Consider the following 12,212-nt stretch of genomic DNA (forward strand, 5'->3'; position numbering starts at 1 on the left):
CAATGTATAGTTAGGTGGCTTGCACAGAAGTTGGTTTGCTGGCTTTTAAGAACTTGATCTGAGTTCAAGCATTTTTGGGGAGAATGATTCAGGGCTGGTCCCATCCAGTGATCTCAATATAGAGAGGATCACTTGCTACCTTGTCATGAACATCAACAGCTTGACCTCTGCACTCCTTCTCTATCCTACTCAAGGTAGGAGGCCTTTGGTGAATAGCTGAGTACTGCCAATCAATCAGATATCCTAACTGCCCCTGGTAGAAGAAACATTGGGTAGGTTCCTTTTATTTTAAGAGTTATCTATATGACACCTCCAGTGTAAGATGATCTTATTGTGGAAACCTTTCTATCCCCAGGGGAGTGATAAGCAATATTCTCTTTAAGAGCGTCAGGTCAAAGTCCAGATTCCCAGCTCTGGATACATCTAAAGAAGCCTATTATGTTCCAGGGGTCAAGCTTTCAGGTCTTGCCCCATTGAGAAGATAATAAAAAAGCACTTGCAGTTGGATTTTATTCATCATTTATATAATCACTGAAATTACAGATGAAATAGGTTGTTATGTCATTGAGGCTCTCTGGCTAACCAGTGTATGTGTATTTTCTCTTTTATAACATCCCATAAAAGCATCCTACACAGGGTTGGATTGTAATAATCTCTTGGCCATTTGTGGCAAGTGCAAACTATTCCAAATCATGTAAGTTTCTGCTTGATTCCCATCTGGAAGACTTTTGACATTGCTCAGTTTGAGCGGCCGTGCCTTCTGCTTCATCTTCCATACTTCTGTGATGCCAGCATAGCCAGCCAGCTCTGCTTGGACAGTAGTATAGGAACCCTGTTATTGTAGGGTGATGGAAGCCGTGGTGGTTCCCTGGTCATGTTGGAGCAGTGTTTGTCAAGCAGGACTATGTGGGATCTTATAGTGGAGTGGGAAGGGTTGGTGCTGGAGACTTATTCTTGGGAAGTCAAAAGCTCTTTATGAGAAATTTGCAAAGTTATATTTTCATTTTGATAATCTTTAAGACATGTATGAGAATATTCTGGAGCAACTGGAAGACCTTCTCATAAAAATACTGCCATGTGATTTCAATGCCTCAGATGCATTTGCTTTAGGGCCGACTGGTACCACTTTAATGGTCTCACTAATGCAAAGGGCTGAAGTAGAATTCATTTGCTCCTCAGTGAAGACCAAAGAACATCAAAGTGTGCTGAAGAAATGGTGGGTTGTCATAATTTCCGTAAAGAGATGCACTGAGGGGAGGGAGTCATTGGCACAGCAATGATAGCAGAGGCCACCTCAACACAAAAGTGAGTACATAACAACCCTGGGAATAATATGTGCATCTGGAGTATTGAAGAGATTCCCTTTTTTTTTTTTTGAGACGGAATCTCACTCTGTCGCCCAGGCTGGAGTGCAGTGGCGTGATCTCGGCTCACTGCAACCTCCGCTTCTCGAGTTCAAGTGATTCTCCTGCTTCAGCTGCCTGAGTAGCTGGGATTACAGGCACGCGCCCCTGCACCTGGCTAATTTTTGTATTTTTAGTAGAGACAGGGTTTCACCATATTAGTCACGCTGGTCTTGAACTCCTGACCTCGTGATCTGCCCACCTCAGCCTCCCAAAGTGCTGGGATTACAGGCATGAGCCACCACACCCAGCCAAGATTACTTTTTTATCGAACTTTCACAGGTCATTTTTTTTTGTTGTTTTTTTGTGTGTGTTTGGTTTTTTTTTGAGACGGAGTCTCACTCTGTCACCCAGGCTGGAGTGCAGTGGCGTGATCTCGGCTCACTGTAAGCTCCACCTCCCGGGTTCACACCATTCTCCTGCCTCAGCTCCCAAGTTGCTGGGACTACAGGCGCCCACCACCACGCCCGGCCTCACAGGTCATTTTTTAATGGTGATAATTACAATATTAAGTTTTTAGTTTTGTTTGTGTATAAATTGCAAATTAGTTTTGACTGTACTGCATAAGGGCTATCTGCATAAGGAGTTTATACCTATCTTGATGGTTACATATATTTAAGAAACATTAAAACTAAAAAAAATTGAAGTCAACAGGGGGCTTCATTAGAATTGTTTTTCTCTAAAAAGACAACTATATACTATTCAAGTTGAAGAAATACTGCTTTATAGGATTACACGTGTTTTTCTGGGGCAACTGTACCCAATCTATTTAGCTCTCCAAGGGCTAGCTGTCCACAAAGGTCATGATTTTCTAAGTTTAGTAACTTGTGGGGCCAAAGTAGAGTTGACCATAATTAAGAAGAAGAAAACTAGATGCTCGTTCAGTTTCACTTTTCCTTGGAGGATGTTCTGGCCATATCACTCAAGCAACATTTTCTATGGACCTCTATGAGCAACTGTCCACAAATGTTGTGGACTAAGAAAAATACAGCAATTGTGCAAGCTCTTCCTATATACTTCCTCTTGTCCTTTAATGAAAGGAAGGGGCTCTGTATTTGTTGCCATGGATTTTGATGATAATCGGTCTCATAGACGGTGTTCAAGAGGTTGAATGAAAGGATAAACCCAGATCAATTATACATGAGATAGTTATGTATTATCAACCGGTTGGTTGATTAAAGAACTATACGGTAGGATGGAAGAGATCCTCCAGAGGAGTCTTTGGAAAGCTCTCTGATTCATAGTCTTTGAGTGAGATTCTCAGGGACCTGGTATGTATTAAGCTCCTTCCTTCATTTTTGCAGAGCAGAAGAAATATAGTCCACTAGTCTCTTAGGCAAATGCTTAACTGTTTCTGGTAGGAATCCCCTGACATGTCAGAGTAGATAGGTTTAGAGCAAGTGAGCCAGCTGGGGATTTATCTAGGCACTTGGAATAAAATAATGAGCAGGAAGGTGCTTGCGAGAATTGTTGAGAAAGAATCATGGCTGCAACACAGAGGAGGGGAGGAGGAGGCAGATGGGGTAGGCCAGAGTCTGAGAAGGATTGCATTAACTCACTCTATTGTGTGTTCTCTGTCTTGGATCTCAGAGATAAGATATAAAGAATTGATTGTGACTGGGATGCCAGGGACAGGCACACTCATCCTGGTTCTTCCTTGCTATCAAAAGTGACATGGTGTGAAGGATAACTGCCTCATTTTATTTTAAATAAGTGTCTTTGCTTCCACTGAGTACTCAGCTCTGGGTGGGAGAGGACATCCATCCAGTGAGTCATAGTCAGTAGGTGGGTGCTGGGGGCACCTGAATGAAGAGGTTGCACTTGAGTTGCACTCCGATCTGACAGGAAGCAGATAGAGCTTTGTCTCCAACCTGGAAAATATCTTTGGACAACTCATTTTTCCTTTTAATGCCTCAATTTTTTAACCTGTAAAATAAAGGCAGAGATACTTCTTACTTCTGGAACTATTATTGGGATATGTCTGTCCTCAAATTGTTTTTAAAAGAAAAGGGAGCCTGCAGTTCTTTCTTCACTATCCAGTTACAGACTATCTACAGCCTGTCCTCTTTGGCTATTCCCCATCTCATCATCTGCCTTTGGGAATATTATGAAACAGGTTTTCTTTTCTGGCATTTCACTGATACACTCAGGAATTTCCTTATTTCAAAGAACAATGGAATTGATGTTTAAAGAAGTGGAAAGTTAACTTCCTTTGTATCCCACATACCATGAGACTTTAGATTTATTACTTATTTTCATTGAGCTTCTATTTCCTCATTTATAAATTGGGACAATCTAAAGATGCTTAGAGAGTTGTTGAAAGTAACAGGTGTAAATGCAGTGTGTGAACCGTAAATGTAAAGGGCCATTCAAATGCCAGGTACCAACATCTAGTAGTTAATTGAGCAAAGTATTACTCAGAACCATCACATCAGGAAGTATTTGTATTATTAGGGTCTTTATGACATCATCTTTGCTGCTCCTTGCTTTTGTGCTTTCCATTAGATGGTAGACTTTTTGAAGAAGTCACATCCTACATGTCTTTGTATGAAATCTTGTCAGGAACATAAGAAATGCTTAATAAATACTTGGTGAATAAAGAAACAGATTTATTCTCTGGGTTAGCAGAAGGAAGAACTAAGATTCACGAGTGGGGTGATTAGTGTAAAGAGCTAACAGGTGGAACAGCTCAACTGTGGAGTGGGTGGTTCGACAAGGTGGGAAGCTCCCCAGTCATTAGAAGTGTTCAAGTAGAAATTGACTGTTAGGGCTGATGCAGGTGAGATTCCTGAATGGGCTAGGAGACCTTGAAGGTCTTTTCTGTGAATCTCTGGAAGTAGAAAAGAACACTGCTAAATACTTAGATAACTATCCAGGCATGATTCCTTCCAGTAATACCCAGAGATAGTCAAATCCTACAATGCCTATATTTCACAGGCTGTGAGAGTGCTGGGGCAGGGGGAACTTCTGAACCACTTACTGGTGTGTGGCTTTTGATGCATCCTTGTGTGTAGTATTTGAGCAAAGCTATTCTCATCAGGTCTAGTATTTCAAAACAAAGGCAAAATAAATGGACGTGTATGAGTGCTTGATGGCATGACCTTCATGTGGTAATGGTTAAAATCTGTGTGTAATGGAATCTTCCAACCCATGAACTTGGGTGTAGATGGGCTGAATATTGCCGAGGAGCATACAGAAGGCACTGGGCATTTGAGCAAGCTTTCTTCTTTATCACTTCTGTAGGTTGGCTGGACACTCCTGTTCTATATTCTTCTGTGGAGCCAGCCTCAAATGTTGGTAAAACAGATGAGTGCCTATAGGATGAGACTCGGAAAGTGGAAATGGCTCCTCTTGCCTCTAAATACAGTCATATGTTATGTAACAATGGGGATATATTCTGAAAAATGCATCTTTAGGTGATTTTATCAGCGTGAACATCAGAGTGTACTTATGCAAACCTAGATGGTACAGCCTACTACACACCTGGAGTATAGCCTGTTGTGCTCCTAAGCCACAAACATGTGCAGCATGTTTTTGTACTGAGTATTGCAGGCAATCATAACACAGTGGTATTTGTGTATCTGAACAGATCCAAATATAGAAAAGGTACATTAAAATAAGATATTGTTAACTTATGGGATCACCATCATATAGGCTTTTGTTCACCATTGTTGAACAAAAGTTTGTTATGTGGCATATGCTATATCTCCTTTGCTAATCTTCTAGGAGCATCTATCAGAGATGAGCTCTTATAAAAGATATTACCTCTATTGCAATGCATTTGTTCAGTTCTTTTCTGTTTACTACATTCTCTCACATGCATTATCTGTGTTACCCAAGCCATCCTTGGCTGTTTTCATTTCCACGAATGTCCATGCTTTTGGTAGCCACAGAGCCTATGGGTTCTTTTCCCTGTTGGCTAATGCACCCTTCCAAGCATCTATACTTCTCTTGCATAGCAATCATTACACTTGTTGTTTATCTGTTCTTCCTGTAGGCTTTAAGTTCCAAGAGGGTTGGAACTAAGTCTGCTTTGTTATCTGCTCTGCTGTGAAGCCTGATACAGTTTCTGGCACAAAATAGGCACTGCCTAAAGATTTGTTGAATAAACGTCTGAGTATTGATGCTCTTTTCTTCAACCTTATTGATATTTTACAAATAAGTTCAGAAAAATTAAATGGTTTTCCCAAAGGTTTACAGATTGGATACTCAAAATACAGTTTCCTGACTGCAGATTATTAGCTTTCCCCCCTCTGTATCCTCTCTGTATCACAGCTGTTTCTACCAGTAACATGTGTCTATGTTCCTTGGGACATTAATAATCTTGGTGTTGATGCTCTGAATATGCTTGTCTCCTTTGTAACTTGGGATGAAGATGGATTTGAAAGAAGAGAAATATTTCTAGATGATAAAAAAAGAAAATATTGTCATTTGGCCTGTGCACACTGTGAAATTCATTTTTCAGGAAATGCTATGAGGCAGGATGGGATGGCTTCCTGAGGGTTTTTGACACAAACCTACTTGTAGTCAAAGCTGATGCAAAGTTTGTTCCATAAGATTACAGGTATGAGTGGTGTAGGCATTGCTATTCTAGAGGATTGGATCTGAGGTCTGCATAGATGTCTTCTACATAATTCAGCAATTGACAATTAGACCCTTGGAATGTAAGGTTACATACGTAGGTGTATGGATTCAGGGACAAGGAGGAGAGTGGGGGAGGAAGATGGAGAAGGTGCCACCACTCATGGGCAAAGGAGTATGACAATCTGCCTAGGCCATGTGGCTGACAACCCTCCTGACGCTTGTTTTGACTTTTCTCTAACTGCACAACCGGTGTATGCAGATGACTTTACATCTCATAGCAAAATGTGCGACAGCAATGTGCTAAGCAAATGCAAACAAAAATATGCTTCCCCCACTCCAAACAAATCTCTCACACATCGCAACTATGCCATGGCATGGCGAGAGACAGGAGACAGAGACCACCAGGAACCAGATTTGCTCATTGTTTAAACCACTCTCCATGATCTATATATATATGCATTGGGAGATTACCTTCAGTTGCACTGGATTGCTTGCTATGATTTAGACATACATGCACTATGATTTCACTCATCCATGCATGCTGAAAGCATTATCCATTCAATTCATTCAACATTTATTGCATACCTACTATGATCCAGGAATACATAAGCACTAAAGAAGGTACCATGAGCTAAGCCATTTGAGAAGGCCATCTTCTAGTTCATTGTTTCTCTGCTTTTGCTCATGCTTCTCCTTCCTCTCTGCATGTACTTCACCCTACTTTCTGCCTGTGGATATCCTTCCCATAGCTTAGAAGCCAGCCCAAGAGCATTTCTTTTCTCATCTTTACCACTCCTCCCCACAATAAGAATTAATTGTTCTTTTGTCCCGTGCTCCAACAGCACAACGCCTCTACTCCAAAGTTGCACAGTTGGTATTTGATAGAAGGGCCTGCTGCCACCTTATTTCTCCTTCTTTTATTTTTCCCACCTTCCCAAAGCTTACAGGACAAGTTCTTCTTGAGTTCTGTGAAAGTTCTAACAGAGGTAGGAAGTATATTAGTGGCCTAAACCTCACAAAAGGAGGCCTTATAATTAAATTTATAATTTTTGCATTGAGGGTCTTCTGGCTCAAATATAGCTGAAGGGCTCCAATTTGCCTTCCTTAAAAACTCCTTATGAAACTAGAATAATGATAAGAAATTGTGCTGTGTTCTTCTCCTGGATAGCATAGCATGGTGGCAAAACAAGGTGTAATTTGAAGTCTAGATTTGGCTGGGTTCAAATCCTGACCCTGCCATGTACTGAATATGTTCGTTTGGAGAAGTGACTTAACATATTTGTGTCTAGGTTTTCCTGTCTTTAAAATGAGAAGAATAATAGAACATATTTTATAGGATTGGTATAAGGATAATGTATTCGTACATGCATTTACTTGGAATACTGTATGGCACTTAATACATGTTCAAGTGATGCTAGTTATTAATATTAGTTATTATTCTCCAAATGAATTAATTCATAGCTAGAGTTGACTATGGTGGCATACTGTTGATGATTCTTTCTAATTAGATTTGTATTCAGAATGTTTTGAGACTCAGTTTTAAAAATGCCACTGCTGGGAATAGATTTTTCAAGCTCTCACTATTTATGACGAGTAAGTCATTTAGAGTTAAACTTTGGAACATGAATTTCAATATTTTTACCACTATTAGGTGGTGTCTTTCCTGGAAGAATTTATACAACCTCCCTAATCTTCTAGTTCCTCAACTTAAAAAGGAGAGGTAACCCTCCACCCCCAACCTCAGGGTTCTGTGATGATTCAATTAGTGTTGTGAGAATGAATGAAGTAAATAACATATGGAAGTGTCTTGCATCATGCATGATAGTCTTAATAAATGTTTGCTTTATTCTTTAATTTAAAAAAGATAAAGAAGCTCTTCTTGGCCACTGAATCTGGAATCTGGTATACCTGAGATGGCCCTGGGAGCTTTGATAGTGCCAAACAATAGTAACTTACACAGTGGCTTCCAGCGTTCCAGGTAGGATCTATTGCCCCCACCCCTCTGTCACCATCCAGATCTAGATCTAGCTATCAAATCTTTCAGTCCTTAAAATAGCCCTATGGGTTAGTACTATTATGAGTCTTTTCTAAGGTGAGGAAGCAGATGAGGACTGCTTCTAAGGCGGGGCTGCGGTTTGGGACCTGTTCCTCAGTCTTTCCACACACCTATTCTAGCAGCAGTTCCATTTTGCCTGAGGACTGGCTTTTGCCCCCAAAGCCCAGCAGGAACAGGGCTCAGCTGTTTGTCTCACCCCCCGACAGCATTCCTTTCTCTGGGGTAGTTCCTGTGTGCTGATCATTTGTGTTGAATGGACTAAGCTCCTGACTCCATTCTTTGTCCTGTCTTCCCTTCAAATGTCCACTGGGTTATGCCTCTGGGTGCTAAGAATTGCTTTGTAGGAGGAGAACTATGTGATGCCTTTCCTCACCCATCATAAGGGTCACGACTGACATTTTTATAACAAAAGACAGGTTAACCAGAGAAAAGCATAACAATTTTATTTAATTGAAGTTGTACATGACACAGGAGCCTTTAGGATGAAGACCCAAGACCTGGGAAAACTATTTTTATGCTTAGGTTCAGTGAAGAACAAACGGCCATGTAGAAATGTGACCAAAAAACTGTGTTCTAATGGTAAGAGACCAAGTGGAGAAGGCCAGCCACCAGGACTGTGTGTTCACATTCTTCCTGGTTTTTCTGTGTAGCATTCTTTCCTCCTGGGTGTCGGGCAGGACCCCTCTGGAATGAGGGTCTTCAAAGGAGAAGGGAGAGAGTGATCTTTGTAGGTTTTATGGCTTGCTTTGGGGAGGAGAAGTTCTAGTTTCTATGACCTGTGTTGGGGAAGAGGAATTCTGGTTTGTAGGACTCGCTTTGGTGGAGAAAGAGGGGCAAGAGACAGGAGGGCAGGAGAAGATCGGAAAGTTTGCTTCTGAGATCTTCCAGTCTCCTTTAGTTTGAAGTATTCGGTGTATCAAAGCACCAGACTTTCGAGTATTGTCTTCTGAGCTCCAACAGCCTGAACCATGCCCTTTGACTGTACTGCCTGGTGCAGTTTGGCTACCTTCTGTAGAGTCTGCCTCCTTGTCTTGATTGGTTCCCCGGCTTGTTTCCTGATCCCAAACATATGCTTTTTTCCCAGACTGGATCTTTCCAGCCTTTGAGACTCATGTTGCTTGCTTAGGTCTCAGCATGTTGCAGACCATATGGGCTGACTGATTAAACATCTGCATTATCTCTTCCAGGTGCCAGGAGAATTAAGTGACCAAAATCATCTGAAAGTCCTTAATTCCATGAAACTACACTCAGGAGAAGATTATCATGTAAAGGAGAGGTGCATTGTGTTTGGGGAACAAATGCCCACGGAAATGGTGAGTGCAGAAAGTTACAGAGCTTTGCATCTGGGCCCTCTAGTAGAGTTTGCAAATGAGATCGCCCTACAGATGGAGAATTTGGGAGCATCATGCTGCGACGCCACCTCTTGGCTAATGCATGTGGATTGTCAGGCGACAGAGGGAACTCTGATCAACCAACACTGACTTTTGGTACAGAATCCCAGTGGAAATCACCCAAGGGAAAGCAGACGACTAGTGTGCCTTATGGGGAAGCATTTTCTATATTTAGTGACCAAACTTTCATTGCCTTTGGAGAATGAAATCCATGCTTCTTTTTTAGAGTGGTTGTTTTGAGTGGTAGTCAACATGGGGGAGAGATGGTGTTACTTTCTAAATGGAGTAAAAGATGAGCAAGATAAGCAACTTCCACCACATAGCAGCAGGTATGAAGACAACTGGTGCCTGTCTGCAGCATTCAACTAAACAGTCTCTTGCCAAGAACCTCACCTTTGGCCTGTGTAGAGCCGTTTTCACTGGGTCAGAGCAGAGGTCAGTACATCGACCCAATCACCCCATGGCATCTTGGCCAACCAAGGGGTGCTAATTAGATCCAATTGTGATGAAGGTAGAGGGAAGTTTCCCTCATTCCACTGACCCCCCCTCCCGCCCCCGCCTGAGTGATTTCCTTGTCTTAGAGGCCACGGGAGTGTGGTAGGGGGCTATTCTTCACCTCATCTGTCCATGGCTAGCTGGGTATGTAGCGGCTGATTCCGTTCTTAGCCTCAAATTCTCAAGTCCTCCAGATCTAAGGGATTGACACTGACTTCATGCCTCCTCCAAATACAGGAAATTTCCCAATTTGTAATTCAGAATGTAGATGTTTGGGGATGGAAGAAGAAAACAAAAAGATAAGTACCAGCTATTGGTCCAATGTCCGCTATGCTTTGGAAGTCATATTGATATTGGTAAGGTGTGGCAAATGTCAGCACCACTGCCCACCACCCACCTGCCCTTTCTCTTATGGATACAATGCATTAATTCATAAGAGGCATTTCAGACAAATGCCGGAAAGTAATTTATCAGGGTTCTTGCAGGGCTTCCAGCTATAATTGTTTTAAATCCAACAAATTTGCTATATGCAAAGGCCCCCAAACTACCCTAAGACATATTCCTAAATTACCAGAGCTTAAAAATCAATGTGCTTAAAAAAATAAAAACAGAAAATGCCAGCTGCCTTTGCAAACAAGGACACTGGGAAACAAATATAATTGTGTTTTTTCCTTCTACGTCCGTCCGGGAACTTCGACTGCTACTATGCTACATCAGGTATGCAATGAAAGACAAACAACGAGGACTCCAAACAGAAGAGGGGAGCTTCAGTAACTGTAGTTTTTATGTTAGGGAGAGACTGAGAGAGAAAGGAGCATTGTATCTCGGATTAACAGAACTGCAGGATTTCATTAATGACAGCCCAGCTTTTTAGCAAAAGGAAGATAGTTAGGGCAGTAAAAGAGAACATGACTAGAATGTGCTCTGCTAATTGGAAATGTATATTATCTTCAGGCGATGTGAGTGTGGAGGAGAGGGGGATGGGGAGGATGAGAAGAGACACATACTGAGAGGCCTGCAGGAGAAAACTGGACCCAGGACGCCCCAGATTTGGCCACATCAGCAGGGAAGTTAAAGGGTCCTTTCTTGCTGGTAGGAACGTCTAGTGCCAGGACCCCACCCTCCCCCACTCCCTTTTAATTCAATGGCTACGTAGGGGCTTCTTTGATGGAGGCTTTGAAGTCGGTGGCTTTGAGATTACTCTTCCTCTGTGACCTTGACCACCAGCCATGAGGTTAGGGGGGAAGGGGAGGGGAGGAGGAAGGCGCTGGAGTTGGAAAAAGGAAAGGAAGGAGAGGGGAGGGGAAGGAAGGCCGCCCTAAGACATTTCTGCAGCATTCCACGACTTTTCTGATCACTCTGCAAAGTTGAAATATGATTGCAGCCTTTGCACCGGGAAGGAAAGAAACCATTTAAATGAAAAATTAGCTGCCTTAGCAGGTCAAGCACATAGTTACATTAATGTCGTGTAGAACAATAAATCAACTTCGATCTCCAATTGAAAAAATGCTAATTTAGCTCAGCGATTCACTGATTGTACTTTCCTCTGATAGAAATCTTTTCTTTTATTTAATGCGAAGCCGTGATTTGACAGCCTCCTCTAATGGTGCTTGCAGACTCTCAGCATTTCAGTGGAATTCTGATCATGGTTTTAATATTCCGTGCAGCTCTGCCCCCTCTGATTTCACGCTCACACATTAACGAGAGCTGACACTGGAGATTAGACGCAGACAGCTGGAATGCCAGGTCTTTGTTGCAGCATGGACAGGAGCCAACGTCGTTCAACCACAGCCAAGAGGGACCTGGGAAAGTCTTCTTAAGAAGGAGGGGAAGGCGGGGTGGGGGGCTTGAGGGAGGGTGGGAGCGGGGGATGGGAGCAAAAAGAAAGGCAAGGTAGTTTCTGAAGGGCATATGAAAATAGATGTTTTCAGACAGCCCTTTCGTCTCTGAAATTCACATTGGAATCAATTCTGGTTTATTTAGAGGAAGTGGTTCATTACAGGGAAATCCCAAATTGGTTGCAGTATTTTTCTGTAAACTCTGAAAATACAAGTGTGATGCACGAAAATGGAAATGGCTCCTGCTTCAGCTGCTCACTAGTTCGTCTGAGAAACAATGGTGATTACGAGCTGGAGGAAGAGTGCTTACATAAGGAAATGTGTTCTCCCCTTTGCCTTAAAAAAAATCACTTAGTTCCAGGTGAATAGATGGGGAAATAAAACGAGATTTATGAGCCAGGGCTGCCTGTACGACTAGCGACTACCTCGGCAAGAAAGGAAGTCG

This window comes from Gorilla gorilla, chromosome 9 (genome assembly GCF_029281585.2).
Source record: "Gorilla gorilla gorilla isolate KB3781 chromosome 9, NHGRI_mGorGor1-v2.1_pri, whole genome shotgun sequence".
NCBI lineage: Eukaryota > Metazoa > Chordata > Mammalia > Primates > Hominidae > Gorilla > Gorilla gorilla.